Source organism: Alligator sinensis, unplaced genomic scaffold (assembly GCF_000455745.1).
Source record: "Alligator sinensis unplaced genomic scaffold, ASM45574v1 scaffold800_1, whole genome shotgun sequence".
NCBI lineage: Eukaryota > Metazoa > Chordata > Crocodylia > Alligatoridae > Alligator > Alligator sinensis.
The window spans coordinates 565002-589591 of record NW_005842655.1 but is presented as its reverse complement, the minus strand read 5'-3'; the positions used below and the strand labels follow the sequence as shown (position 1 = coordinate 589591).

Genomic DNA, 24590 nt, shown 5'->3' with positions numbered 1-24590 from the left:
CGCCTGCAGCCAGTGGCGACCAGCGGGGATCGCGGACCGCCTGCACGCGCCGCCAGTGGTGTCGGTGAGCAGGCTTTTTGTAGAGGGTGTGCCGCCACGTTCAGGGGGTGCGTGTGTACCCGTGTGTACTCCCTATAAGTCACCCCTGCCGTGTAACAAATAGGCCAAGACCTCGACTGTACCGGCCCGCAGACCCATTTCGACCACTTTTACAAGACAGTTTTGGGACTCGCCAACAGCAGATGACAGTGCACACAAGCACAGGGCACTGTCATCATGGGGGTGGCGACCACAGAAACGCGTGTCGCACGCAAGGAGCCAGGAGCGCAGATCCGCACGGGAGACCACAGTTTGGTGCTTGTCGCTGCCACCACGCGCCGCACAAAGCAGCTGACTGTGGGCTTCCACCACACTGATCCCATAAGAGTGAACTTACCTTGCATATAATGCATTTTTGGTATAAAAAGGGTCATCGCATAAGAGCAAATTTGCACATACAGAACCTGCATAAAGCGAGGGAAACCTGTATAAAATAATACTCATTCCACTCACATTTCTTCTCTCTTTTTTCCCAACTTTGGGATCACTTTGAGCCCATTTGAGGGTTTGTTCTCTTCCTCATCCCAAAATGTTTCGGGAAGTCTACCATTCAATATTGCAAACCCGGTTCTGATTCCTTCTTTCCCTTTCTTATTTCTCTTTATAACGCTTCCTGGGATACCGCGTTCATCATTGCCAGCGATTCCCAAGTGCTGCTTGCCGATGTTTGAAATTTCGTGCTTATGGACTCCTCACCGAGGGGATATAAATATGTTGGCAATTCTCTACAGTTGCAACGCTTTCCTTTTTTTCTAAAGCCAGATCTGAAATCTTGAAACTAATTAAGCCAATAATTAAATTAGAATTAGTCTTGGAAGACTGATATTTTAACAGGAAAATATGAATACCAGTTAATTTCTCCCTCCTTGGGGGGGAAAAAAATCACTTGATATAATAGTTAATAGTTAGAGCTGCTATTGGTAATATTTAAAAAAATTGCATGAGGACTCTGTATTCATGGAAGCACATCTAGTAAAAGTAGTTCATGTTAAAGATGCTTAAAACAAGAGCATCAGTTATCTGAACTATTCTGCAGCTCTGGAACTGTCTCAGGCATTTGAGGACCAGGGAAGATGTACAGATATAATTACCCATAATTATATATTTATTATAATTGGGAGCAAAGGAGCATTTTTCAGTCCTTGTATCATATAAAAATTCATGGGTTTTTTTTTCTTAGCTAATAATCAAAGCATATGAATTTTTATAATATACTGGAATTATTTGCCAGTTCATTAAAAAGCTGACTTTCTTCTTTGTGACAGGCCATTCCCCCCAGATTTCCCGTGGGTTATGTCCTCAGTAAAAGAGGTCAGGCGTTAGGAAAGTCCTCTTTGCTACCCAAACTATCGATTACTGCCGGTTCAAGGAGTGGAAAGGCCAAGCCTTCCTTAAGGAGCAAGGAAGAGTGAGAGGAGGAGAGGTTAGAAAACAAGAGAGCAGCTGAGGCTGCCGTATACTTCTTTGGAGAGGCTTTGAATCCGGGAGGCCGGTGGGAAATCGAAGTGAAGACGAGCAGCAGATCCTGGCCCCAAAGGGGCAGATCGAGGACACAGGACTGTCCTTGTCGCCAGTAATATCCACATGGCAGGTTTAGGAGCCCTTCATCTGTAGAGCTTGCTGTTGGGCCTATACACTGCATTTGCTCTTCCCTCTACTTTGGAGCCACATGTCTTGATGTTTGGTTCTAGCAGCTAGCCATAAAAGTGTTAGCAAGATGTTCTGTGTCATAACCTCTCCACCTCTCTCTCCATTGTGGAAAAGGATCGCTTGTTAGAAAATGTACTACCTTTTAACCAAAAGGATGTTAACTTAGTATCTAGCGTAGGCAAAAAAAAAAAAGGCTAATCCAAAAGTTTAACTGTTGCTTGAAAACAATTTTTAGCACGATACAGTCTCATCAGCGCTATCTGCGAAGTCCGTGTGTAACGTTGTGTTAGTTCAACAGCGTTTGCTTAATGTGGTTTCTAACTTGATATTTTCCTCCGTAAACACATTCTCTAAGGCCGGGTCTGAGTCCTCTAAATTCATTCCTTTTCACTTGAGAGTGCCGTTGCTTCGGAAATGCGATACATTTGTTGTTTCGTATGTAATCGCATCAAAACGTGAAATTTGCATAACCGAGCCTATTCACAAAGTGAGAAAATATTCAGAAACTATTAATCTCTTATTCAGCAGTTGATCTGGCCTAGAAAAAGTATGTTTTCAAGCCATTTCTATTATCCTTTAATACAAGTACTAGTAGATGCATCATAGGACACATAAGGCAGCTTCTTACACTTAACGTGTTCGAAAGTGCTGTGGAAGGAGTTCGGTTACGTCCGTAGTCTAAATGAGTGTGTTGTACCGTCGATCTGCACTTGTCGTATCAATCGTGCCCTCCCCTCTCACATTTTTAAGCAGGGTGTATATTCCAAGTGCCTGGCTTTCCAACATGATTATAGCACTACATTTTATTTTATTATTTTATTTCCTTTGTTTGCAGCAGACTTCAGTCAGTTGCTTTCTGTTTCTTCCTAGTTCACCGTATTTAATAAGAGTTCCTGTGAGTCGGTCATAGGTGGCCATTGGGAGCCAAAGGTATTTCATTTTCTCTCTCTCTCTCTTCCCCAGCCAGACCTTTGCTTTTTGTTTCTGGCAGGTTCTATTTCCTAAAGACTTTAAATTTTACAGAAATTAATTTACACGCAAAACCAGAATTTGATCTAGATCTAGAGAGCAGGGGGCTGGGAATCTGGACCCCGGTTTCTAGAGGTGATTCGACCACTGATTCAGTTTGGTGAAAAACATAACCCCAAGTTAGTTGCCTGGAGTGAGGCACTTATTAAAGTGTCTTGATTTCCAGCGGTGCTGCGCAGCTGAAGTTCCTCACTGCACCTGAGGATTTCTAGGAGGTTTGTCAAGCAGAATGCATATTTAGGAGCCTACGTGTGAATGTCTCCTGTTAGCACGTAGAGGCACCCACTCGCTCCCGTTCGGTGCGCTCCCAATGCCAAAAAAATGAAACGTAGTTGACACATGCCAGTAAGCATGCCTGAGGCTGAGCGCCAAACAGTAGCACTGAGTGGGCACGTCTACATGTGCTATTAATGTGAAGCAGTAAACTCTGGCACAGTTTGTGCTGGAGTTTATTGTTCCCGGGCGCGGCATTTAGACATGCACCTGGGACTACAGCATGCTGAGCTGGGGCAGCACAGCCCCAGCTGGTGGGGAGCCTGGGGGGTCTGAACTGCTCCGTCCCGGCTCAGTGTGCTGCGGAGGGGCTGGATCGGGCGCGAGGGTTCTCCAGTGCTGGGCTAGCCAACAGCACCCTTATGCCCCAGCCACCACCTACATGTGCGTCACGGCACACTAACTCCGCGGTAGGGTAGTACTTGTGTCGGGCAGTTCAGTCCTCTGGTGGAGCTGATTAATTTATTGTGGCCTAATAGTGGCGATGCTTTACTGCAGAGCTAATTAGTCAACTTTGCAGTAAAGCTCATGTGTGGGCGCGCCCTGTGCATGACAAACAGGAGCTACATGTCTTTCTTTTTTTTCCCCCAGATGTTTCTTGTGCATGGAGCAAGGATGAGTAAATGAGGCATGCTTTCGTGGCAGTGCTTCCGACAGTGGTTAGAAGCAGTGTAGACAAGCATGCTGCATTTTTGGCCTTGTTTACATTGGAGATTGCAGCCGCTTTGGTAGCTGGAGCAGTGCAAGCCCTCAGTGTAGGCCAGATAAAGTGCCATCATTTATGGCAGCAATTTTCAACTGGGGTATCGTGGCATGCTGGCATGCCTTGAGATCCTTTCAGGGGTGCTGTGGGGTGCCACGCAATGTTAGCACTGTTAGGTGTGCAAACACGCTTAGAGATTTCAAATAGAAACCCAGAGCGTTAAAACCAGTCTGAGCTATTGTGGTCTGAGTTCTTTGCAACAAAAATTGTTCTAGTTTTTTTCTGTAGTCGACAAGAGTGGAAACTAGGAGCTGGCATTTTCCAAGGGATGCCTCAAATTTCTTGAGGAGTGCATCAAGTCTAAAAAGGTTGAGAGCCACTGAACTAGGGCTTGTATTCATGCTCTTTATCCCTGTTCGGGGACAGAGTAAGCTGCACCAGAAGAGGAGTTGTGTTTTTGTGTAAAGTCTCCCAGGTTTGAAATCCACCTTGCTGACTACCACTTGTCCTGTGAAATGCATATTCAGTCCAAACATTTTTTGCCCAGTTCGGTGCATTCATTTCTCAGGGTCTCTTTTGGGTTGTTCTGTCGGGGGGCAGGGTCTGCGCCATCCGTCATGGAACAGGTCACTGATTTGGTGTGTAAAAACACCAGGCATGAGGATATATATCTTTGTACTTGCACATTTTGGTAATGATGAGCAGTACTATAAACCTTTAAGATATGAAGATTTGATGCCTCTCTGTCCCGTCACTCTTCACCCTTTGCAGCATTGAACTGCACGTTTCCCTGTACCACCTCTTACCCCTCCACAAGTGTGCTGCATACCGAAGCTATTGTCCATCCCATCAGTATAACTTTTGAGTCAGAAGCACCCAACCTTCTGTATCCACCCCTGGCTTTGCAGAGAGCCTTGTAAGGAGATGGACACGTTGTACCTTTGGAGCTGTTTCAAAAGGGAAGCAGCTGGTCTGTTCCAATTGTTCTGGACTTGTCCACATGTACCCACGCAAGTGTTGCAAAACCATTTCAGAGGGTTGAAGCCCTGTTAAAGCTGGAGTGGCTTTGCTGTGTTTGTATCATTCCTGGCTTGTCCACCTGTAACAGTGAGAACGTACCAGGTGCTGCCCTTTTGGAAGGGCTCCATGTGTACCAGTTCTTACCCAAAGTATGCTAAGGGAAGTGGAAGCAAGGCTGCTGAGTTTGCACCTCCCTCTTTCATGTCCCTTGTCACTGGAAGGACCGTGGGTGGTTGGAAGGGAAAAGTTTGGGCTTTAGTGGTTTTTAATCTATGATGCATGTACCTATGCATCCATTTATTGCTTTCAATTTATCTAGCTCTTTCCACACCCCTCCTCCCCCCACCCCCATCACAGATTTCTGGTCCTGTAGCTTGATCCCCTGCATTGCACAAGCCATCACACCTCACTTAGCATCAAACTTACCAGTCACCTAGCCCTCGTGGAGGACAAGCCGCATCCTGTGACGGCAACTTTACACTTCCAACCTTTCTGTTGCATACAAGCAAGAGGAAAACTCTTTCAGTGGAAAAAGATGCTTATTGTTTTGCCTTCCAGAATAATCACTTAAATTGCGAGATTTGGGACGGCAGCGCCCTCTTAACTTTACTGTAGGGCTCAGGACTGAGGATCTTGACCAGCTGGGTCAGTGTTTTCTATCATTTATAAGCATTTTTTAAGCATTAGGATTGTTGTTAATAGGAAATATTTCTACTTTCATCATAAGGTCAATGAAAATGAATCGTCTGCCTCTAAGAAGAGAGATCAACGTAGTTTATTTTTCAGTTGTGTTTGACTGCTTTCCCCCTTTACATAATCCCTGCCATTCACACGCGCCAGAATTGCTGAAAGATGTCTGTCGTGAGCTCGGCACAGTGTAGCTTTGTGCGCCGTGATGTTTGCAGCTCTGTGCTGCGCTGCATCCCGCAGAACATCTTGGAACCGTGCACGGCAGATTTTGCTGCAGTGCTCCATGTTCGCTACATGCTGCAGCAAGACATGTCCTGCTTTATTTTGACATTAACTCTTCACAGTGCAAATTGCTTTTGCACACGGCCTGAATCTTAAAACCGAGGAACAAGACAGTTGCTTCCCCATCTGGTTATTTTGAGAATCGTAGGAAAATACAGTTTATAAACTGAGGAGACTGCAGAGGCTCAAAGCCTGAGCTGATCATCTGATTGCATTGCAGCACTTTTCAGCTGGCTGGTCTCTTTGAGGTCCCTGTGGCTCACGTGGGAGTGCAGTGGGTTACCTTAAAGGGAAAATCTGATGAAACTGCTTCAGGAGCTTGTTGTTACATGTGATACCTCAGTAAAACATACCAGAGGGAAAAGAAGATTCTTGAGCTAGGATCTGGAGCAGAATTGAAAGAGCATTCGTTCCCAGGTAGTGAATCATTTGGAAATGTGTCTGTTTCTGTTGGGCTATTCTGCTTTACTTTGATGCTAAATAACTGTATTGAATGCAGCATTAAGACTGAAAAGCATGCAGCAGCCAAGAATGTCTAATGTGAAAGCTCCTATGGCATTGTCAGCTTGGCCCCGTTGTGTTCATGGCATCTCTTGTAGGCGATATTTTGGAGTATTATTCTTGCTATTGAACTCGGAGAATACCCCAAAATAGTGTGATGTGAGATGTATTAAGGTTTCTGCAGGAAGTTTGGCTTTAAGATGCATTGATCTCTTCTGCATTTCCATTCTCAGTTTTCATATTGCATTTATGTAGCTTTTGCAGTAGGCAGATGCTCAAGCATGAAGTTGTCTGCAGTAAAACCTGATTTGTATATAGCTGAAGAAATCATCCTTAAAATGGATAGACCATGAGGGAAGAGACCAGGAGTCAGATCACTGCTGTTGTGGGAAGCTACAAGAACTGCCAACGGGGCAGGCCAAAAGTGGAGAGGAGAAATGTTATCCTCTTAAACTGTGGGTGCTCGGTCTGTCCGTGACACGCAGCAGGGGCACGGTTCTCCTTCAGCGGTATGTGCCTAAGTGGCAGTTACCCAGCTGTGGAAGTGCCATTTCTGAGATCTGCACATGGATTTGGCTTGCACCTGCTTGTCCTGCCTTGTGGTTTTCAAGGGGGTCAGCTTCATGGGGAGGACCGGAAAAGACACTGCATAATGTCTAACCTCTGGCCTGGTGGTTATAAAGTGCTGTGCTAAGAAGTCAAATAGATATGGATTCAAACCACCTCTGGGTGTGGGGGACTTAGATCTGCTTCTTGGGCAAATGCCCTAGCTCAGGGGTAGGCAATTATTTTGGGCAGAGGGCCGCTTACTGAGTTTTGACAAGCCATTGAGAGCCGCATGACAGGCAGCTAGGGGCAGATTAATATTAATTTTCTAAATTTTTGGGGGGCCCCGCAGGCTGGATAGAATAGCCTGGCGGGCCACATCTGGCCCATGGGCCACATTTTGCCCACCCCTGCCCCAACTACCGGGCTGAAAGGTAGGTGTGTGTGCCATATGTTTCTGCACCACTACGGTTTGGGGCATTACCTGGCCTTGCATGTGGACTTGAGCACACAGCATCATGTACCTGCCCAATCACGGGGCAGCCCTGCCGAACATGGCCAGGGGGCACATGAATGCTTGCATGTCCGCATTGCTTCCAGAATTGAATCACAGCCTGTTTAAGTGCTAAAAATGGCATGTCTGCAGCTGGGTAACTGTCGTTCAGGCGCATGCTGCGGAATAGGATTTCTCCCCAGGTTTGTCCTCCAGAATCTGTACATCTAGCAGAGGTGCAGGGCTACACTTCCGTGACCCTGGGATGCTAGCTCTGGAGATCTCTCTCCTTCCCAGCTCCCAGCTGATTGGCAGCACTGCTATGGCTTTAGCCCACGCCGTGTCCCTGAGATCAGCACCAAATGGAAGGGGCTCTGGCAGGTGGATGGGGAGACCATGCATATCATATTTATTGCAGCAGTGCCAGTGGCGCTATAAAGCAACCAAGAATGAGGCCACATTATGCCAGGCACTGTAGAAACATCACCAGGAGTGAAAGAGCTGGAAACCAGACATGAGCTCAACGCAGAATATCTGTAACAATGCAAATGCAGCTTTGACTTGCCAGTGCAGGGGATAAGTCACCCTTCTGTGCCACGCAGGAGAGCATATAGCTGCCATGTGGCCTGAGCCCCTCTGCATGAAATGTGTAGACTAATTAGGGGAAGGTCAGGAAAAATAACTAAGAGGAGTATGGGGTTATAGGGGCTGGCCTAGGATGAAAGGCAGCCATATACATGAAATACATCCACCCAACTTGGCTAAATGATGACTAAAAAAGGACCCCCTGTGTAACCAAGCTAATGTGACCAGGTATTTTTCCTCTGGGAAATACCTGTGGCTGCAGGCTGCCCCTATCTGCTTTTTTCTTTTGCAATACAAGTGGACAGTCCCTAAGTCACACAGGTTGTGCACTGGAGCTTCCATGGAGTTGGCAGATGCAAACACGCATGCTGATTGACTCGATACTTTTACCATTAACACCATTTTGACCAAATGACAAGATTTCTCACACTTTTTCCTTCTTCCGGGAGCAGTGGGAGAAATGATTTGCTTCAGTCTTAGCGTGCCAGAGCCAGCGTTTCCTTCCTATGAAACATCCTTCCTTCCTCTTCGGAGAGCCCAAAAAGCAAAATGCCATGTGAATCAGCAACTCGTTGCCCACTCATAAAGGAGGCGGCTGAATACTCCAGGCCCCTGGGCAGCCCTTACTCCTGAGCTGTCTCTCCTTGAGTGAGTCGTCATGTAGCCACCTCTTAAGGTCAAGTCTCTTTGTTTTTACATGCCAGGGTGCCCTGGGGCTTCTTAAGCTGAAGGGCTTTAGAAAGAGGAATCCTGGCTGCTCTCCTGCATCCAGTGCTTATCCAAGTTGATGGGAATCCTTCCACTGAAGGATGGGAGATGAATCGGGTTCCTGCCTGAGGACAACAGACTGCCAGGTAGCCCTTTAGGCTTTTCTTCTTTAGGCAGCAGATTCTGTCTTATCTCCTTAGCTCATTCCCCAGACCTTGTAATTGTGTCTGGGATGAGATATCTGGTCTGTCTCCGGCTCCTCCTTAGTTCATTTGGGAAGATGGATCCAGTGAAGTGCATGCTTGTTGGCCTTGTATTCAAGGCCACACACTCAGTGTGGTGGGTCCCAATTCTACTCCACAGTTAGGAAATTCTGCTTCATGGTTATGTGCACTATGTGTGGGCAATGCCTTCCCACCCCTGTGCAAACACCCACAGCTGAGAGCTGAACAGACTATTTAGGTTGAAGCCAATCAGTGATTCTTTTTACCGGTATTTTCATTGGGGATGGCCATTTTCATAGTTTCATAGTTGGTAGGGTCGGAAGGGACCTGAGCAGATCATCAAGTCCGCCCCCCTGCCTTATGGCTGTTGTTCCTTGTTACTCCCAGTAGTGCTCGGGGGAACAGGGGCTCTCCCATTGCCTGCTGGTCTCCCTTGGCAAGTTTATAGACGGCCACCAGGTCCCCTCTCAGCCTTCTCTTACGGAGGCTGAACAGGTTCAGGTCCCGTAGCCTCTCCCCGTAGGGCCTGCCCTGCTGCCCCCGATCATGCGAGTGGCCCTCCTCTGGACCATCTCAATGCCGTCCACATCCCTCCTCAAGTGCGGCGCCCAGAACTGGACGCAGTACTCCAGCTGCGGCCTGACCAGTGCCACATAGAGGGGGAGGATCACCTCCTTGGACCTGCTGGAGATGCATCTGTGGATGCACGACAAGGTGCGATTAGCCTTCCTGACCGCGTCCCCACATTGGCAGCCCGTGTTCATCTTGGAGTCTGTAATGACTCCAAGATCCTTTTCTGCCTCTGCGCTGATGAGAGGGGAGTTCCCCACCTGTAGGTGTGCTGCTGGTTCTTCCTCCCTGGGTACATTACCTTGCACTTGTCAGTGTTGAATCCCACCTTGTTCTCATCCACCCACCCCTGTAACCTGTCCAGATCTAGTTGTAACCTGTCCCTCCCTTGTAGCGTGCCCACTTCTCCCCACATCTTAGTGTCATCTGTGAATTTGAACAGGGTGCTTTTCACCCCTTTGTCCAAGTCGCTGATGAAGATGTTGAACAGTGCGGGCCCGAGGACCGAGCCCTGGGGGACCCCACTGCCCACATCCCTCCAGGTCGAAAATGACCCGTCCACCACCACTCTCTGGGTGCGGCCCTCCAGCCAATTGGCGACCCATCTGACTGTGTAGGCATCGACACCACAATCTCCTAATTTTTTAATGCGAATGGGGTGAGAGACAGTGTCAAAGGCCTTCCTAAAGTCCAGAAAGACTACGTCCACTGCGACACCTGCGTCCAAGGATCTTGTGACCTGGTCATAGAAAGTCACCATCATTCGGTTCCCCAGGTGGCCTGGTTCCCACGGTGCTCTTCAGGAACCGTACTCAACCCCTTTCCCGTATGTGCTAGTCACAAGGAAGCTTGTGGTCAGCTGCAGTGTCATCTCCTGGACCTCAGCTGCAGCCCGGTTCCCTTGGAAGGCCAGTCTGCACCTCTGGTTTCCCTTCCTCCCCGACTGCCGTGTTGTCTCAGGCTCACTCATCTTTCGCTGCCTGGTTTCATGAAGCAGCGGAAAATTAATTGACGGGCTTTTTGCAGGTAAAGCTGGAGAGTAAGAAGCAGCTACGGTCATCTCCCCGCAAATCAGGGTACATGATAGGAGTAAAACCCCACAGCATTAATGATGAACTCCACGTTGACTTGCGAGAATACCCGAGCCTACAGATACGAGAAACCCGTGAGACGTTGATTAAGATGGAGCAGTTCACATTTTTCACAGCTCTTTTTGTCGGTCTGCAAACGCAAGCAGGCAATGCCCTCTCAGCTTCCTCCTATTTATGAGTTCAGCGTTATCTATACAGTGGCAGGGCTAGGACTATGATTTTAAAACATGAAAGCTGAGATTCTGGTGCATGATACTACAAGAAGGGGTGAGCTCAGGAATCGGTTAATAGTGCAATCATATGAATGGCCCCCCTTTGCAGTAGTTGTCTAATTCCAAGAAATCAACTTCGCTCTCCCTGCATGACCCATTAGTGCAGGTTTGTATTTTGTTTTATCCTTGAAAATACTCTGGGAAATGACATGCAAAAAATTTACTCGGGGAAAATTTTCAAATATATTTTAATTACATAGGGAGCCAACGTCACATTTTAAAAAGTGACTGCGGCGCATCGGAGCACAAAGCTCGCCGACTTTTAGTTGTCAGTGAGCAAACAAGACGCTGGCACAGAAGCCCAGACTGTTTCTTTAAAAGTAGATCTGCTGCCATAAGGAAGTTCACGACTCATTATTAGCATGTCTGGTGCTAGCAGCCAAGGCACAGAGGTCCTGAGGACAGGTAGTGTGTGAATGTCAGGAATTCAAGGGTTGCCTGCTGTCTGCGAGCAAGTCGGTTTTGTTTTATCTGCATGGGTAGTTGTGGGACAACGTACAGTATATGTGGTCCACCTAGCTGAGATGAAGTCACACGGGCTGTTTGGTTGGTGTGTTGCATAGCTGTGAGTCAGTGTCTGTTCTAAGCAGGAACAGCAGATCCTCCACCCACCCTCTTCACAGCAAGGCATGGCTTCCTGATTTCCTGGTCATGCCTCATCTTGCCTGTCTCTTGCTCAGGATCTAAAGCAATAGCCTGAATGAGTCTCTCTCTCTCGGCACAGCAAGGCGCTTGGGCTTGGCTGCATATGCTGTGATATGATATGAACTGGATATGAACTGATACAGGATGGAGTAGCTTCTTAGAGTCCTGTAATCATAACTTTCCTGAAAGAGGTTCAGGGCCTGATTTATGGTCTGGTTGATAAAAGCGCCCTGTTTTAAAGCCAAGCTCCGAGTGAGTATTTCTTGAAATTCCAGTGCGAGACACGGCCGGGACACAAGCGTGCGGGAAGCGTTCCTGGTTGTGATCAAGTGTGCAGTTCTAGTCTGTGGCAAGCGAACAGTGTTACCCGCGCACTAGAGTCCCGGCATGCTGCTGTAACCTAAACTAACTCCAGCTTCGTGCCAGAGGAGCTTCAAATGGCTGACTGATTTCCTCCGAAACTTTTGGTCCAAGTAATGTTAACCCTCCATGTCCTTCAGCTATGGAGTGCTCTTCCCTTTCTGAGACACGCTGGTCTGTGACAGCTTCTGAGCTGCTACTTACCTCTTGTCACCTTATCTTCGGTTTGAACCCAGTTGCATATACTGCTGCTACCCCTATAACAGCACAGACATGCAGTGATCTGTTGCCGGAGGTAAAGATGCAGACCATGACCCAAAGTGTTTAGAGGCCGGTACCTGCTAACACCCTGTTCTGCATAGACGGGATCAGTAACTTGTGCAGCCTCGGTGGCCTGATCCATTTTCCCACTGAAGTGCCTAGTGTGTCCTGACCACTAGGCCAGGGCGCAGCAACCTTTTGCTGCTGCTTGCGACCCAGAACCCTGCTGCAGATTGCATATCTCTGCCCCCTGGAGTGCTCAGAGCCACCTGTGCTTACCTTCACCACTGATTCAAGTAGCCAGTGGCAATGGAAAGGGTTAAATTCAGTGGCACTGTAGGGACAGAGTAAGGTGGTTCTGGGCAGCAGATGCTGTGGAGGGAACAGATGGAGTGAGGTAGACGGTAGGACCCCTTCTGCTGCCAGGGCCGTGGCGTGCTGCCGAACTCCCGAGCTGCCGTGGGCTGGGCCTGATCCACGGGTTGCCGGTTGCTGCCCCCTGCGAAGCTACTGCGCTAAAGGCTGGATGGGAGTAGGATTGCAACACAGCATATGAGGAGTTAGTGGTCACAGTGGATTCTTTCTGAGCATGTTGGCAAGTCTTATCACGGGTGGAAGAAAGCTCTAAAATCCCTGCAGGGGCACAAAGTGTCGAGCATTTGGGAAGACCCGGTCTTTTGACAGCCCTTGGATACCTAGGCAAGAAATAGGATTTGGGACACAGTTCAGCACCACTGCAAAAAACAGTGGTTAAATGCTGCTGCGAGTGAAGTCTGCGGTTCTGAAACGTTGCCGAACTCGTACCAGTCTGCAGCTGAGTCCTCACCGGTAAAGGACAGTGTTTTTCACGTTGGCTAAGCAATGAAAGGTCATGGTGGGGAAGATGGGCTGGGGAAGGCAATGGTATGCACTGGAAGTGACTTTGCCTTTTGGAGGCACGTTTGCCCATGGGGCCTGGGGGTAAAAGCTCTTTGCTGCTTGGATTTCTGTTTGTTTTGTGTTGCTGTTCCTATACATGAAAGTCCCATTTCTTTCAGTGATAGAATAAAACAGAGAATGAGTTTTAAAAATGATCTGCAAAGGAAAAATTTAAATTGGTCCTTTGTCCTTTACTCTTATGCGCTGTAAGGATTTTTGATGGTGTTTGGTTTCTTTGCTTTACCTTTAGGGTTGGTAGGTCCAGACATCCCTCTTGGAGGACTTGCTGGGCATGTCTGAACTGTGGCCTGTAATCTCTTTCAGCCCTTAAGTGAAGGGGTAGAGATGTTGAATTTTAACACACTGTTTTTTTTCTCCCTAGGGATTTCAGAGCATTTGAGTTAATTTTTAAAAAGTCTAGATAAAAATCCCCGTGCATCTGTCATTTGTGCTTCATTTTGTGACTCTTTTGTCATTAACCAGCAGCAATCCAGTTCTCCACCGAGCCTTCCAGGATAGGCAGGAACTCATTTTCTCATAGTAAAATTAAGCAGAAAAGAGCACATTAGAAACCTTTCAGGTGCTGTTCCTGTGTCCTAAAGAAGCACGGAGGGGCACTCAGTAATGGCAGTCTAAGTGAGGTTGATTAGGAGGGAGTGCAGTGCTAGGTATGGAGGCCAGAGGTGAGAGAGGATATTTTCATCTCTCATGAGAGAGAAGAATATTCATTCTGTGAGATGAGCTAGGCCTTGGTATAGCTTTGGATGTCTTCTCTTCCCTAATGGATTTGGTAGAAAGTGGTAGATTAGTTTGGCTGTGAATAAAACAGAATGGTGGGACTAGTGCAACACCTTTCTAGTCTGAAAAGCAAGACTGGTCTTAGGCCTGCGACACACATTCATTTAAAGACACCGTGGGATCTGATTCCCGATCCCAACAATTATGCCTCTCATGGTGCTATGCCACATGCATGGCAGGAAGCATGCTTTTGCAGCTGGGGATTTGCTCCCAGTCATGCCCTTCCTACTTACCAGATCGTGATCCCAGGCTCCCCCTGCACTGGCACATCGACAGCCGGGTGCCTGCAGGTCAGGGGCTGGAGCTGACAATTAGTTAACTGTCAGCTCTGGCCAAAGAACTGTACCAGGGTCTTGAACTGGCCCCAGTGTGGTCCTGTGGCCAAAGTCAATAATCAGTTGATTGTCAGCTCCAGCCCTGCCACAGATTAAGTTTTATGGTGCCATGCAAGCCAACCACCATAAACATATTCTAAATTATATGTAGAACATTTTTGTGGCTGGTTTGTCATTTTATGGCTCCTTAACTTATGTGTGTGTAGCACCTTATAAATTTATGCGGCCATTGACGTGGCTCCCGGCCACATTCCAGAGGCTCGTTGGTCACTATAGGGGACGTCACTAGCTTAGTTGGTAAGCAGCATTTGCAAACATCACACACGTTTGGCAAGAGGGGCGCTTTCTCATAGGCAGAATTGTGGTACCATGGTAACCACCCGAAGTGCAAAGGCTTTCTTTTCTTCTGCCTTCTCTCTGTGGTCGGCACGCAGCAGAGAGCAATCCGGCCTATCTTGTAAGTGTTAAGGACCAAATGTCTGTATTGCAGAGGGGAGGTACAAAGGGATGAAGCATGCATTAAGTTGGTTCAGAGCCCCAGACTGAATTGGTTCTTTAGTTGTCTTGGGAAAGGGTCAGTTAAACAGGATTGGATAGTCTGGAAAAGCTCTGGTTCCCAGGATTCCTGTCTCTGCACCTGGACCATTAGTTTGGTACCAGTCCATGAATTCCCCCGTCTAATTCACATGTGCAAAAACTCAGTAGTTTGATTAGACCTTTAGCATAATTATGATAATTAAGTCACCCGCCATTATCTATATACAGCTAAACTATAGTGTGTGCAATTCTGATGGTCTGTAATGTATATTAGACTATTTGTTCACAATACTTCTGTGCAATTAGTGCAGGTCGTATGCGGGGCCTTTCCCTTTTACCTCTTGTGTTTATCTGCGGTTGTTGGTATTGTCTTCATTGGGATCAAATACCATGGGCTTTGTCATTTTTCTGTCAGGCATTTCTTTTTGGGGCTGCTGGAGAGCAGCAAGATTTAGATGCAATGGTGCTGTATCCCATGGAGGTATGCAACCTTTATTTCTTGGAGTCTCACAGATATGTAGGGGTTTCTAAATAGCGAATGCCAGCGACGTGGCATTTACCAGCAGCTCGGAGAGCAGAGAATTCAAAACATCAGTCATCTTATAGTAAAGGGACAAAGCTACAAACACATACAAAAAATGTGGTCTTAGAAGCCAAATCTTTGTTTAAATCACTTTACATTTACCTGCCTTAAAATCTCACCAACCATTTTGTACGCCGTTGAACTATTTTTAATTTCCTTTAGGTAAACTGCATTGCCCGGCAGATCGATGCTAGCCTTGAAAATGCTTTTATCAGCATTTTGTGCCATTCTGAAGGCACAGACTTGCAGTGGGCTCATTAATTTGGTCTCCCCTGGGATCTGAAGCGCCCCGTCACTGAACCACTGCTCTGCATTTCTTATATGCACCGAGCTGTTGCTCCTTGCGCTTCCGTATATTTTTTATTTCTGTCGTATCTGAATTGCAACTCAGATTCATATGGATAACCAAGGGCAGGTCACCGATAACTTTTTACCCTCCGGGTGCACCAGTAACTTCGCTCCCATTCTCCAAACCGTTCAGTGCTGATATTAAGCAGTACCAGATGCAGCACAGACCCCTGGGAAACTCCACTCGATGCTTTCTGCCAATTCGACATCAAGCTGTTGATGTCTACTCTTTGAGCACGGTGGATGCCATTTTCATCTAGCCTGTATTTCCTTAGCTTACTGACAAGAATATTATGGGAAACAGTGTCAACACAGTATCCCCTTATCACAGAAGGAAATGAGATGGTAACCAGTGGCTCTGATATTATCTCGGCCAATTTCTTGAGTACTTGAGGGTGCATCTTGTCCAGCCCTGCTGACACGAAAGTATCCAGCTTCTCTAAGTAATCCTTAACCTGTTTTTCCACTTCTCTAGACTGCTCATCTCCTACCCTGGCCTTGCTACCAACTGCTTGTCATCTGGTTGTTAACCTTATTTGTGAAGAAGGATTTAATTACTTTTTAATGTCAGTCTTCTTTGCATTGTCCATTATTAGACTGCCATTTGCATTCAGGAAGGGACTTATGTTTTCCTTGATCTTCCTCCAAGGAAGGTACAAGCCCCGCTCTTCTCCTCATTTTTCTAAATGTATCAGTGTCCTACCCAAGCCAGCTCTCTTAGGTGAGGCAGTTATACTTTGGCAATTTTACTGCTGAGAGTAGTAGACAAATCTGGGAACAGAAGCTAGATTGTTAATGCAACGGAGCCAAGTCGTAGCCACTCTGCTTTTTGGAAAAATGAGCCAAGCCATGCTTTTCCAAACCACTTGAACGCAGTGTGGGGTCTCTGTCTTCTCTAGTGGCTAGATCACATAAAGGAGGCTTTGAAATCTGCTCTGGATGCCATGCTAATGAGCGTTGTCCATTAGCTCAGCTGGCTCACGCTTTCAGATCCAAGGTGTCTGCAAAGAGCACAAACCAGGGGTAATGTTTTCCACCTCGTGCTATCCCTGACCACGTAGCACTGCTCTGCTTGTGGAGCCAGGAGGACTTCCCAGGTGTCTTTATATCAGTGCTGATACTTAGTGCTAGCTCATAGACAGGGGGGTAGGGTGTAGCTGTGTTGGTCTAAGGACATGGGCAGACAAGGCTCTTTGGGAAAATCTGATATTTTTTTATTAGACCAACTCACATAGTTGGAAAAATTCTCCTTAGGAAGCATTCGAGCTTTTGGGCCCAAGAGTTGGAAAAATTCTTCTTGGCAAGCTTTTTGAGTTGGTCTAATAAAATATGTTGGATTTACTCAAAGAACCTTGTCTGCCCAGTTCACAGACCAGGTGTGCTACCCAGTGGCAGCGTGTGTTGTCTCCTGTCTCTGGGTTGCTCCTTCTCCAGGCTAGCCCACAGTCCTCGTTTCTTTAGAAGTGATTTGGATGCTCTGTTCCAGCGCGTCCTCCTCTTTTATATTTAGCGTTTCACTGTTTGTTACTGAGAACTGTCCCTTCAGACCAGATTGAGGTCCTTATTATAGTGTTTGCATGACGGAGGCTGAGCATAGCGTGTGGGAGATTTTTGCCTGTGAGCTTTAAAAAATAAATAAGTAAAAACCAAACGACTCCTTGATTTTAATAAATGTACCTTTCCAGAAAGTAGCCTCATTCTTAAACTGCGACATTTAACTTTTAGTCGTGTCTGGATGTCAGCTGCCTCTTGGTGTTGCTAATGAGCCTTTCACAGAAATGTGCATCTGGAACGGACCTCAACAAGTCATAGAGTCCAGTTTCCTATTGAGGCAGGACCAAGTATACCAGACCATCCCTACCAGATGTTTTTCCAATCTCTACTTAAATTCTCAGTGCAGGAGATCCCATTAACCTCCCTAGGTTTCCTGTGCTAGTACTTAGCTGTCCTTACAGTTGGGTAGAGGTTTTTCCTTATGTCTAACCTAAAATCTTTACTGAAAATGAAGCTGACTACTTCTTGTTCCCTTGCCAGTGGATGAGAAGACCAGTTGATCACTGTCTAAGAACAACCTTACACATATTAGAAGATCATCATGTTTTACCCTCCATCTTCTCTTTGTAAACTAAACACATCCGATTCTTTCAAACTTTTCTCTTAGGTCCTGTATCATGATATCGTATCATTCTTGTTGCTTTCCTATGGATGCTGTCCAAGTTGTCTGTGTCTTAAAGCAGGGTGGTCAAAGCTGGTCACTGTATTCCAGATGAGGCCTCACCAGAGCCAAATGGAGAGAGAATAATTATTTCCTGGGTCTTCCATGCAACACTCCTGTTAATACACTCCAGAGTGAGATTTACCTGTTTTGCAACAACATTACATCATTGACTCATGCTTACTTTGTGATCTACTATAACTCCCAGGCTGCAATTCAGTTGCATAACTAGTTATTCTCCACTTTGTGTTTGTGCATCTGAATCCTTTTCCCTCAGTGCTGTACTTTGTACTTGTCTTCTATTGTAGATCTGTGTAACAGGGAGCCAGGGGGGTCCTGGTACTTTTAAGGAGAAAGCAGCAGCAGGGTGTTCTTCAGGTGGGGGGCAGGGGTGGAGGGGAGGACACAACACTGCCCAGGATGAGCTGGATGCAAAAGAATAGGCAGCTAGGGGCCGGAGGCTATGAGTGCAATAGGACAGTAGGGCAGAGCCGAGCTTGGGCAGCAATGGTGCTGCTAGGGCAGCCGTTATAAGCTGCATTGCAAACCAGCCATCAGGCCCTAATGAGAAACCCCTGTGGGTGGATGGGGAGTTACTTGATCAGAAGGGGCAGGGCTTAGGAGGTATATAAGCCCAGGGCCTGAACGGGGGCAGGCAGTCTGGCCCTGCAAGCTGCAAGGGGAAGAGCTCCTGTTCAGGAAGTCTGCTGGAGAGTCTGTGGCTAACTACCGGGCTGTCTGGGGAATGCAAGTAAGATGCTGAAGGCTTGCTGAGGAATATGACCCAGGGCAGGGGAGAAGTTTGTTATACTGCCAGGTGGCTTAGAGTCTTTAGTTATACCCAGCATGCTCGTGTTTTCACTTAAGTTTAGACTGCTGGACTGGGTTGGGACTTTGAAGGGTGGAGGAGGTCCCAGCAGTTTCTGAGCAGGGTGGAAGCAGGGTCAAGGGGGGGTCCAGTGCCTGGGCAGGGTGGAGGCAGGCTCAGGGGGGGTCCAGTGCTCAATAGTGCAAGACAGAGGGCTGTACCCCAAAAGCCAGGTCCAGTGCAGTGGTCCTAGGCAACAAGACCAGTGAGAGTAGAGGGATGGAAGCCAGGAAAGCTGAGTCCCCAGCAAAGGAGTAAAGGCCTAAGGAGGCCTTGCCTGAGAGTGATTAACCAATAACATCTGCAAGGCATGGATGTGGCTGTAGGGGAGAAGGGAGGCCATGAATAGCCCTCAAGGCATCAGGTGCCCAGGGCCCAAGCAGGCTTGCAGGGCTCAGCCCGTACTTGAAGGGCAGGATTGAGACCAGTGGGATCTGGGAGGGACCTGCTAACTGGAGGACAGACAAGGGACTCACTCGGGGACCCTAGGGCAGCGTTTCCTAACCTTTTTTTGCCCCACGGCACACTTACCTAAATAAAAAAGCACCGCGGCACACCAGATGCAGGGTGGGCGGGGGGAGTGTACAGTCAGCCAAACACCAACGTGGACAGCATTTTGGGCTGGAGCCACACTCCCCATCTGTCTGTGTCTGCAGCAGCAGCAGGCAGGGGGTGTGGTTCCAGCCCAAAATGCTGCGGCACACCTGGACATGCCTGACGGCATACCAGTGTGCTGTGGCACACCGGTTGGGAAACCCTGCCCTAGGGCAGCCTCCATTTTCACCAATCAACTAAATACATCAAGGTAGGGCAGGCGAGCGAAAAGGAAGGAGACCCAGGGAGCCGGAGTAGGGGCAGGATCTACGTGGCCACCAGGGAGCATCACAGCCACCTTAGGGCCTGGGCCTGCTATAATCATCCTTTTGATTTGAATGTTTTTTTCCACTTTACCAAGCTCAGTTTGAATTCTAAACTTGTCTCACTCATTGCTTACAATGTTTCTTAATTTGGAGTCACCTATAGATTTTGTAACTATTCTCTACAGTGAAAATAACATGTCAAGCTAGACCCACTAGAAATATCTTTTCCCCCTTCCCCCTCCCCTCACAATTTGATACCAGGCCATTGATCATTTGTTCTGCATGTGTGTTTTGACCAGTTGTCCAGCTACCTTTATGGTGATTTCATCTGGACCTCATTTCCGTAGCAAACTTTGGGATGTCATGTGGAACACCGTCAGAAGTCCTACCAATGTCAAGATACTTCATGTTCACTACTTTTCCCTTAAGTATGTAATCAGTTACCATTTGACCTAAGCAACCAGTTTAAATCTTACCCAGTTTAGCAGGATTAAACATAGTTCCTGTCTGATGAATGTTTGATTAATTTATTGGATCTAAGATGTGGCTCCTGTATCACAGTTATTCTCACTGTTTGTACTTTATTAGCAAACTCAGTGGGAAGGCTGAGGATGGCATGGACCATAGAGATAAGATATTTCTGGGCCCCTTTGATCCAAGGTTTAGACTTTCTAGCAGGGCTGTGTGTGTTGGACGCTTATCCTGCTGCAGCGGTGTAGATAAATCAGAAAGCCTCAATCATTGGGTGTGGAAAACACTACACCTTTTTAGAAGATGGAGTTTTCAGTCATATGCAAATTATTGGCAAATATGCAAACCAGACTGTTAAATTATTTGTGTGTAATTTGTTACCAAGCTGCACAAGTTACAGTGTGGGCACATGATACGAGATGAGAATGTTTCCTAGTTCTAGGGATCTGCTGTTCCCTCCTTGGTATTCTCCCTGCCCTAACACATGGATCCTCAGTTCTTCTGAAGCAGAGTCTGATTACTGGGGAGAACAGTAACTCGCTCTTAGATGCTCAGCTTTCATGGAGGGTAGGGACTATATTTTTTCTGTTGCTCCCTCTCCATAGGATCTCTAGCACAGTGGGATTCTGGCCCATGACCATGGCTCGTGTGTACTACACTAACCCTGCTTTCCATCTTCTGTCTGTGAACAAAGACCATCTTTTTTATGGGGCTCCACACATCTCAAGCGTCTCCTTGTGCCTGCATAAAACAGCTGCAAACGTGTGTAATTTCATTGCCAAGTCCAATGATCAGAACATTATTTGTTTGTGGTTTTTCTTTGAACGGGCAGTTCTCCCAGATGGCACCTTTCTGACCTGCCAGCATAAGATTTAGGGCACAATTCTGTTTCACCACTAAGTGGACTGTATATCATTTTAATGTCAGTTTGTGCCTTCTACTACACCACGTGTAATGGCCTGAAGTCTGGTAGACTTCACTAAAGAGTCTACATTTCGGAGTGTCTATATTTTGATCCTGCTCCACGTGCCCAAAAGAGATTCAGTAGCCATCAAGATGTCCAACTCCATTTATGCTCTGCTCTAATGCTGTTTGGCTGTGGGCATGCATAAATACAGCACAGTGCCCCTAAAACTAGCCAGCAAACATCCATGACCCCCACCTGTTTGGCACTGCGTCATGGTCGTACCCATCTTTTTCACAGTAGTGAAGACACCTGCTTGGGACATGGGTGACCTGTGCTCTAAGCTCCCCTCTCTCACCATCCCTCCCCGAGGGGAGTTTGAACTCTGCTTTCATACATTACAGAACAACACCCTAATCAGCAGGCTATGGGCTAAGTGCAGCTAGAAGCATCTTTTTGTTGAAACTAAATAGTTGGGCTTCCAAACAGGGAAAAGTTGTATGGCCAAAGGAACAAGCAAAGGGGAGACTGACTGTGGCCCCTGGGGGTGGACAGTGCCCTAGCAAGGGCGCAGGGAGCCCTTGCTTCCAGTTCTGTTTCTGCGTTTTGCATTACAGAGTTGTTGGGATAAACGAGATTGGGAGCAGAGAGCGGACTTCATCATGTGCTGCTCCACTGACCTATTTGGAAAGCCATCTAATGGGAATCCTTCTTACAGCACTTTGTGCAGGAAAGACCTGTTGGAAGATGTTACTCAAAGTCCTTAAGCGGAAGGAGCGTGTGCCTGCATTTGGGAGAGGCAAAGAAAACCTGGTGGATTGTTAGGAGTAATCTTCAAGGTCTCTGACTTTCCTTTCAGAAAAAGAAAGCCCACGTGCCCAGTAGTCACCCTCCAGCTCCGTCACTAGCCCAGAGAATGCCAGCTGACTCTCTCCACCTCAAATCGCTCTTCTCCCGTGACACCTCTCGCCACACATTGATGTGGAGTGGGCCTGCTAATTATTGATGAGCAGCTTGTCCACTGGGTGATCCAGATGCATGCACTGATGAAAATTCATTGGGGCAGATCACATCCTGTCTTAGTGAAGCATAATCCAGAGTAATGCCACTGCTTAGAATTGCATTACTCCAGATTTACATCTGTATAAGTAATGCATGTGTGAGTAAAGAGTTATTGGATGAAATGACCCTGAAAAGCCAATATATAATGAATTTGTGTGACCTGATGACGTTATTAACTCCAGGATGATTATGTATACCTGCCCTGAGGCTGTGGGGTGGGGATCTCCACCTACTGCTCCCAGGCACTCAGGGTGTCTTTGGTGGTCCCAAGGTGTGAGTTCATCCTTAAGAGTGCTCTTCTCAGTTAGACTCACCCTGAATTTTTGGAGGGGGAGGGGGGGCTTACTTATCACCCAAACCCTGGTGCTCCAGACAGTCGGCTCAGTTTTGAAGGCCTCCACCATTTGCAAATGTGCCCTTCTTGTATGAACTGAACGCTCTACATTGGGGGGAGGAAGCAAGGCTCTCTCTGGATTGCCCTGGAGAAGTGATGTTGGCTTACAGCTAAAACTGACAGTCAAGCCCCAACCAGCAGACAAGAGGTTGTGTCAGCAGTCTGCTCTTTTGGTGGCCCAAGAGATGATAGCGCTTCCCCCCTACTTCCATGTCCTTGAAGGCCCCACATTCAGGGGTGCCACTGCCGTCTCCCTCACCTACCGGCTCTACCCTTCTACTCCAAGTACCCTGAAACTATGAATCTGCAAATGCACGTTTGCCGGCACTGCAGATCTGCCTTGGGCTGATGCATAATAAACCTCCTGCCACCTGTGACCATTTGGAGGCAGGAAGGGTGGGAAGGAAGGCAGTGTTGGTAATGCCACCAGAGAATGGGTGAGCAGGTACCAGGGTCACTATCTGGCTGTTCAAAGATTTCTTCCAGATAGGTGGGTCCTGGGCCTTGAGAGGATGATGGTAGGTTGTTCCCCCACATTGCTGGTACCATCCCAGCTGTCCTGTCTCAAGGGCTGGTGCATCGTTTTGGTGGTCCTGAACTGGGGCTTGGGCAGTCCTGAAATCCATTTTGGGTTGGAGCCTCTTCTGGACTGTCTTCCCTGTTGTTGAATGTCTCTGGGCTCAATGGAGTTTAACCCCGCAAAGACCCTCGAGCGCTCCCTGTAGTAAGTGCACAAGTACCACGCTTTCAGACCTTTGCTGTGGCCTGATGCTGATGCCAGCTCCAGGTGTGCCCAGGAACTGTCATTTCTGCTGCAATCTGTTCATAATAGCGTTGTTTTTCAGCGCCTGGCACGTTCTCTCTTTGCTGCACATGGAGAGGAGAGCCAGGATCTCTTCTCATCACCATTTGGTGGATCATTGCACAGACGTTCCCTAGCAGTGCTGGACATGTGGTGGGGCGAGCCAAACTTGTGGGGCAATAGTCCGGAGAAGGGTGAGCGCGATGTGCCTTTGTGCCTAACTTCTAAAATGTGAGGTCATGTGCAGGGCAGGGTCTGTGACCCCGGGACAAGTAGACTTGGGAGTTAGTCACAGACAGGTCACCTTGGGAAAGTGGGGAGTGGGAAGCAAAGCATTATGGGATGCTGGTGGACTGATTAACTCCCTGTTGTATTTTAGTGGGAAGGACGAATGTAACATGCAGTACTGCACATTGAAGCACTTTACCGTTATACCTGTTTCATCCAGGGTCACTTTTGCCGTGGTTCAGGTTGATTTGTAACACTATAGCACTGCATTTTCTGCCCGCTCGTTTTTTTTGTAATTCTGCTACGCCACTTAAAGCACTATAAAGTTTTAATCTGTTGATACCCTTATAGGCCTCTTCTATTGTAAAATCTTCTTTGTATGCACAATTTGGTGTTTTTCTTAAGCTGGGCAGCAGGTTCAGTGAGTTAAGTCCATTGGAACAGTATGTAACATGTGACAGCAGCTAAATGTAAGATCATATAGCTAAAAACTAAAAAATGTAGGTCACACTTAACAGCTGGGAGGACCATGTCTAGGAACGGGATTTTAGGGGTTATGATGAAAACCACCTGAACATGGATTTTGCTTGTGACTCATAACGTAGCTGGCTGTGGATATTTGCAAGCAGATCTGGACAGGTTGGACAAGTGGGCAGAAAACAACAGAATGCAGTTCAACAAGGAGAAATGCAAAGTGCTGCGCCTAGGGAGGAAAAATGTCCAGCACACCTACTGCCTAGGAAATGACCTGCTGGGTGGCACAGAAGTGGAAAGGGATCTGGGAGTCCTAGTGGACTCCAAGATGAACATGAGTCGGCAGTGTGACGAAGCCATCAAAAAAGCCAATGGCACTTTATCGTGCATCAGCAGATGCATGACGAATAGATCCAAGGAGGTGATACTTCCCCTCTATCGAGCGCTGGTCAGACCGCAGTTGGAGTACTGCGTGCAATTCTGGGCGCCTCACTTCAAGAGGGATGCGGATAACCTGGAGAGGGTCCAGAGAAGGGCCACTCGTATGGTTAAGGGCCTACAGCCCAAGCCCTACGAGGAGAGACTAAGAAACTGGACCTTTTCAGCCTCCGCAAGAGAAGGTTGAGAGGCGACCTTGTGGCTGCCTATAAGTTCATCACGGTGGCACAGAAGGGAATTGGTGAGTGTTTATTCACCAAGGCGCCCCCGGGGGTTACAAGAAATAATGGCCACAAGCTAGCAGAGAGCAGATTTAGATTGGACATAAGGAAGAACTTCTTCACAGTTCGAGT

General features: G+C 47.4%; 1 protein-coding gene across 3 annotated transcripts in view; it reads left to right on the top strand.

Annotated features, from left to right (window-relative positions):
* The window catches only part of LUZP1 (leucine zipper protein 1), a 78368-nt gene that overhangs the window by 1702 nt on the left and 52076 nt on the right, over window positions 1-24590 (top strand). The window lies entirely within an intron of this gene.